Here is a 6738-nt window from a genome sequence, read left to right as displayed (position 1 = left end):
ACCCCAAAACCGGCGCAAACTTGGGCCGGGGATGGGTCGAAAGAGGACACAAAGCGGACAAAAGTCTGTTTGCGCCCGCGCGCTGGGCCGTCTCGTTTGTCTCTTTTACCCCAAACGGACGGGGGCGGACAGGATAGGGTCGCGCGGTGGAGTTGGCCTTAGTTGCTGTTGACTATGCATGCTTATCTCCTGCAAGTAGTGTTAGTTGTAGTTCGAACGCTTTCTTGGCTCGTTGGATGTAAGAACTGAACTTGTTGCTTTTGCAAACTGATTATCTATCTAGAAAATGTTGCAGTTGTGGTGCTACATGATCTTACTAATGCTGCCTTTTCTACTCTTATAAACCGAGAGCCTTTGCATTTTTATCTGCACAAGTAGTGCCATTGCTGGTTCGGAATGGCTGATTGCTTGCCGAATCTTGTTTTGCAAACTGAGATGCGGAAAAATAAAAAAAAGCAAAATTCGGAGGAAGCACCCAGAGCGCGACACGTGGCGAATGGCTGAGAGCGCGCAAAGTGGTGCTGATTGTTGCGAGGCTCCCGAAGTGCGTTCGCAGAGTGTGTTGTTACTGGGTTTCATTTTCTCACTCTGCCCATCTCCTAATTAGCTACTCCATGAATCGATCTATCAAAGCCCAGTCACTGTAAGAGGCTTTGTTACAAATCTGTTGGGTGAACTATAGCTTATTACTGATCATAAGGAGAAGGCCAAACCGATGGGGAAACAGTCGTCGGGCTTGAACAAGCGCTGGATAGCACCACCGGTTGACTTGATGAAGCTAAATGTCGATGGGGGAGTGGCGAAAGTACAGAACAAAGGAGCAGCAGCGGTGGTATGTCAAAATGCAGATGGAGTGTACCAAGGATCGCCAGCTCGTGTTTATGATGATATAACAGATCCTCGGATGCTTGAGGCTCTTGCTTGCTACGAAGCTATGGCCCTAGCTAAAGACCTCAACATTCAAAAGTTGCGGATTGCATCTAATGCTTCTGTTGTGATCTAGGCGATAAATGAAGGGAGCCGATGCAGCTATAGTTCGGTGATGAAGGAGATTGAGCACAGGCGGCGGGACTTCCAAGTTGTGGAATTTGTCCATGAAGGCAGAGAGTTCAATACACATGTGCATAACCTCGTTAAGTGTTGTCTGTCTTTAGATCACGGTCGGTATGTTTGGCTCCTGAAGCCTTGGGATGTAATAATTGTACCCATTGTCGTTGATTAATAAAGACCGTGGTAATCCTCAAAAAAAAAGTGCTAAAATCCCAAATTCCCAAGGTCCATTCGATAGCTCCGCCCCTGCTGTAAAGTCTCGTCTTTGTTGCCGGCGCCGTGTGTCTCAGAGAAGACCCAAAAGGGATCCCTGTTCCCAACTTGGTTTGTGTTGTGTTGAAAGGATTTGTGTTTTCACTCAGCCACTGCACCCGTCAGGAAGTGGAAAACTGGAAAACATGATCCAAAGCCCCATTCAATCCTCCTGGATCGACAGCAGGCAGAATTGGCGAGGTTTGACCGAAGAAGCTCATGCTCTTCAAGACTTCAATGCTCAGCTTGTGCAATCTTGTTTGTTTCAGTCATGTTGGTGTGTGCGCCACAAAAACCTGTACCTTTCTCCTTTTTCCATGTTGGGGATGGACTTCGCCTAATTACCCGGCCACTGCTAGGCGTCATCCGGCTGACGCGAGGCAATTATAAACCGCCTCGTGAGCCGTTGGATGAGGCGTCGCGCGGCCGTCCGATTTGCGCCAGTGGAGCCTGGAGGAGAACAGGGACAAGTGCAAAAATTGACCCCGCTCGTCGTCAACGGCCAACGCATCCTCCCATCTCGAGCAGCCACACCGGCCACAACAAACCAGCCATTTGATTCAGGCGTGCATGACCATCAGATTGCGGGACTACAACAGTGTGTCTTTCTCTTCTAGCTTCGCATCCTTCTCTCGTGACAGATCCATCAGGGCGGTGCTTCAATGCATCACCGCAGCTGTCGATGCTACATTACAGCAACGCAGCCGCCGCCGACTGCCGCATCAAAGCACCGGCGATCTCTCTGCAGCGTCGCGAGCAATGTATTGCTGCTTTGACAGCACCGGCGACCGCCCGGCATGCGCTGCATACTGCATCATAGCTCCGGCAGCGTCACAACCGCTGCATCACAGCTTCGGCATCGCCGACGAGCTCTACATCGCAACATGAACAGCCGCGGCAAGCGCTGCATTGGATCATGATGTATCTCTACGGCGTCGCGTCCGCTGCATCGCAGCTCCGGCAGCGCCGACGAGCTTTGCATCGCAGCACGAACAGCCGCGGCAAGCGCTGCACTGGAGCACAATGAATCTCTGCAGCATTGCAGCTCCGGCGCGCCAACGAGGCTGCTGCATCGCATCACCGGCAACGGCCGGCAAGCGCTGCGTCGAAGCAACGGTGCCTCTGCTGTGTCGCAGCGCTCCAGCCGCTGACGAGCGTTGCAATGCAAAATGATCTTTGCTTGTGCATCATCTATGGCATCTATTGAAGCGGCCTAGGGAGCTTGAGCTGCATCCCTCATGGCATGCATAGGCGAGCACGCGTCCACGAAGAGTAAAAAGTAGAGAGAAAGAGGATCGTGATGTTGGGGAAGAAAGGGGAATGGATGGCTCACGTTCTCGCACTGGAGATAAGGTTTTTTTTTAGAGGAAAAGGGCTCAAAGCCCCGGTTCCAATTGGATTACCAAAAGAAACCAGACCAAGTTCACGTACGGTTACAAGAACGCGGGAAAAAAAACAGCACACGCGCTGCCCCAGCAAAACACCAGCTTGCGCCCATAGTGCACAGAACACTGATGAAAAGAAAGATTGAAGGAGTACAGTCTACCAAAGGGGCAACAAGCTAAAAACAGATGAAGCTACAAAATCATTAGCTCGCAGACCCACTTGAACACTTCCTCAGCCCTAGCCAGGGTCCGGCCATAGTAGGAGGGGTGGGGACCTTGCCATCTGTTCCAGCTTCCGCACCATACTCAGCACTTTGGTTTTGACAGGATCTGAGCAACGTATCGCCCAGCTGTCTAAGGTAGCAGCTATCTTCCTCCACAACACCTGCATCCCAGACTAGGGAGTATAATTGAAGCACATATCATTACGTTGTTTCCATAGAGCCCACAAGACAGCGGAGTGCAATAAACATTCAGCCGGGTGATTTTTATTAAGGGACCACCATTCCAGCATGTCATTCATAGACATCCTGGGATGGTTATTGGAAAAGTCCCCAATCACTCTCCAGAGCTCCATCGAAACCACACAATTGAAAAATAAATGTTCTATAGATTCACGATCATTGCAGAAAAGACAGGACGCATTATCTACTGTTTGTCTTTTCTGCAGATTATCCCTAGTCAACAGCTTGTTATTAGCCATAAGCCAAAGAAAAATATGAATGCGGAGCGGGACTTTGATATTCCAGATGGATATACTGTTCCCGGGGGAGACTCCTCTAAAGTTTATGATGTCGTAGAAGGACTTGACAGTGTAAACACCTTTAGTGTCAAAGTCCCAGCGAACAGTGTCTCTCTTGTCCATCAGGACAGTATTTTTGACATCATTAAATAGAGCATTCCACTCATCTACCATATCACGAGAAAAACATCTTCTGAAAGTGATTTTCAGATTGGTACCATCCCAGGCCTCACAAATAGTGATGTTCTGATCATTGGCAATCTTATATAGATTCCAATATTTCGTGGCTAGGGTGGTATGCCCTATCCAACGATCTCTCCAAAACCTGGTGTTTTTACCATCTCCTATTATCCAGGAATATCCTATGTTTGCAGCTTTGGCCGCCCATAGAATACCTTTCCAAAAAGGGGAGGCACCAAGGCTAGAACAAGCAAAGATATTAGGGTTAAGAGTGTTGTACTTGGCATCAATGATTTGTTTCCAAATCTTGCCCTGATCTACAAAATATCTCTTTACCCAGGAGGCTAATAAGCATAAGTTCATATATGCAATATTAGGGACACCAAGGCCCCCATGTTGTCTTTTTTGGGCCACACAACCCCAGGAAGCCAGGTGATATTTGTGGTGGCCCTCATAGTTATCCCAAAAGCAATGTGCCAGTTGGGAATTAATCAACTTAATGGCCCACTTAGGAAATTTGAAGATACCCATCAGGTAGCTAGGTATAGTGGCCAAGCAAGTTTTCACTAATGTGAGTCTCTTGCCAGATGACAGAAGTCTGCCCCTCCACTCAGCACCTTTCTTAATGATCTTATCCACAGTAGGCTGAAGTTCACATTTCTTCAGCTTTCTGTGGTGGAGAGGGGCTCCTAAATATTTAATGGGAAAATCACTAATTCTACAGCCCAGGATTTGAGCAAATATGTTTGCCTCCTCTATATTAACATTGATGGGAACTAGTTCACATTTATGAAAGTTAATGCACATCCCAGATATTTGCTCGAAGCAGGATAACAACCATTTAAGGTTCTTAGCTTGGGCAGCGTTATTACTCAGGAAAAGTAAAGTGTCGTCCGCATATTGCATGCTAATAACACCAGCTGGATTGGAGCTAGGGAACAATCCTTCTAGAATGTTATTATTAGCAGCTTTAGCAAGAATTCCGATAAAGACGTCAGCTACTAGATTGAACAAAAGGGGGGAATAAGGACCCCCCTGTCTGACTCCTTTACCAGTTAAAAAGAAATCACTGTTAGTATTATTTATATTGACCCCAACAGAGCCTTTATTAAGTAGAGAAGAAACTTTCTTCATCCACCTAGGGCTAAATCCTCTTTTACTCATCATGTCAACCAGAAAATCTCTGTTGGTCATGTCATATGCTTTCTCATAATCTAGTTTAAAAATAAATCCAGATTGCCTGCTGGAATATACAGAGTGTATAATTTCATGAGCTGTGATTATACTCTCAGCTATATATCTGCCTTTTATAAAGGCAGTCTGATTTAAAGAAATTAGATCTCTACAAATAGGGCCAAACCTATTGGTGGCACATTTGGCAAAGATCTTGAAGCTGCAATTGATCATGGCAAGAGGTCTAAATTTCTCTATCTTGCTAGCATCAGCTTCTTTAGGGACTAGGGTTAATAAAGAGAAGTTGAGTCTGTATAGGTCCAACTCATCTCTCTCCCAGTCCCTGAACAAAGCAAAAAGGTCACCTTTAATAAGGTCCCAGAATTGCTGATAGAATAAAAAAGGAAAACCATCTGGCCCAGGGGCTCCTTCTGCATAAGAGCCGAAGACAGCCTCTTTAATCTCTTCCTCCGAGAAGGGCATATCTAGGATGTTATTATGATTGTTAGTCACTTTCTCATCATCTCCCCAAAAGTCATCTTTCAGGTTAATGTTGATTTTCTCTTGAAAACCAAATAATTTTTTATAATAGTCCACAACAATTTTCATAATATCCTTGTGTTCAGTCACATTACCTGAATCTCCTTCTAGCACCAGGATCTGTTTCCTCCTCCTCTTCTGATTTGCTATGGCTTTAAAATATCCAGCATTCAGGTCTCCTTCAAGTATATCTCTCTCTCTGGATCTCTGCCTGGCCTTGATTTCTTCTTTTCTCCAAATATCCTCCAACTCACCTGCAATTTTTTTAATTCTGCTATTAGTGTTGGGGGAAGGAGGGTTAGTTTCAGAAAGAATATCTAGGCAGTTATACTCTGCCACCAAAGCTTGCTTATGCCTGTTTTGATCAGCCTCATAGTTGGCCATCCAACCTTTAATGGCTTTCCTGGAGTTTCTAATTTTGAACTGCCAAATGTCTATAGCCTTAGTGAAAGGGCATTTGGCAGTCCAGGCTTTAGTGACAACCTCCCTAAAGCCCTCAACTTCCAGACACCATTTTTCAAATCTAAATTGTTTATTCTTGGGGATGTGGAAGGCACAGGTATTGAGGACCAGAGGGGTGTGATCACTCCCTAATCTAGGCAAGGCTTTGAGATGAACTCCAGGGAATTCAGAGGCCCAATCAGTGGACATGAAAATTCTGTCAATAGTAGCCATTACCAGATTGTCCTGATTGTTTCCCCAAGTAAACTTCCTACCATTAATTTTTAACTCAATTAAACCAAATTTGTTAATCCAATCATTAAAGAGGTCAGCCCAGTGCTGGTTAATAGCACCAGAGCTTTTCTCACTAGCCTCTCTAATTAAGTTGAAGTCTCCACCTACTAGAGTGGGGCCAGCCCAACTAGCTAGAATGTAGTGGAGTTCATTAATAAAGTCCAGCTTAAACTGGTCATAAGCAGAGCCATATACAGTAATAAGCTTCCAAACAAAGTTATCTTGTTTGTTTCTAACCAGGCAGGAGATGCAAAATTTATGTAGATCACACTGGATAATGTCCAATGTATCTATTTTGCACTCCAGTAAGGCCCCTCCTGCAGTATTTATAGCAGGCAGCCATTTCCAGCGGAAATTGGACCCAGGGTCAAACTTCTCAATTTGGAGGATAGAGAATTCCTCCTTCTTAGTTTCAGAAATACAAATAAAATCAGGGTTGTTGGCTCTAATGAGCTCTTTCAGTTTGTCTGTCTTAGTAGGACTATTGAGTCCTCTAATATTCCAAAAAACACCTATCATTTACAGTCAAAAATGATTTTCCTTCTCCCCTTACAGGAGGATTTTTTATGAACCTCTATCCAGGGGGAGTCTGAAGTAGGGAGTTCAGTATTCTGATCCCCCACTTCTTCCTCACTATTATTGCCTGGACTAGGATCTTCCATAAAATCCTCACTAGTAATA

The sequence above is a fragment of the Triticum aestivum genome, chromosome 2B, assembly GCF_018294505.1.
Source record: "Triticum aestivum cultivar Chinese Spring chromosome 2B, IWGSC CS RefSeq v2.1, whole genome shotgun sequence".
In the NCBI taxonomy this organism is placed as follows: domain Eukaryota; kingdom Viridiplantae; phylum Streptophyta; class Magnoliopsida; order Poales; family Poaceae; genus Triticum; species Triticum aestivum.
This window is presented reverse-complemented; position numbering follows the sequence as displayed.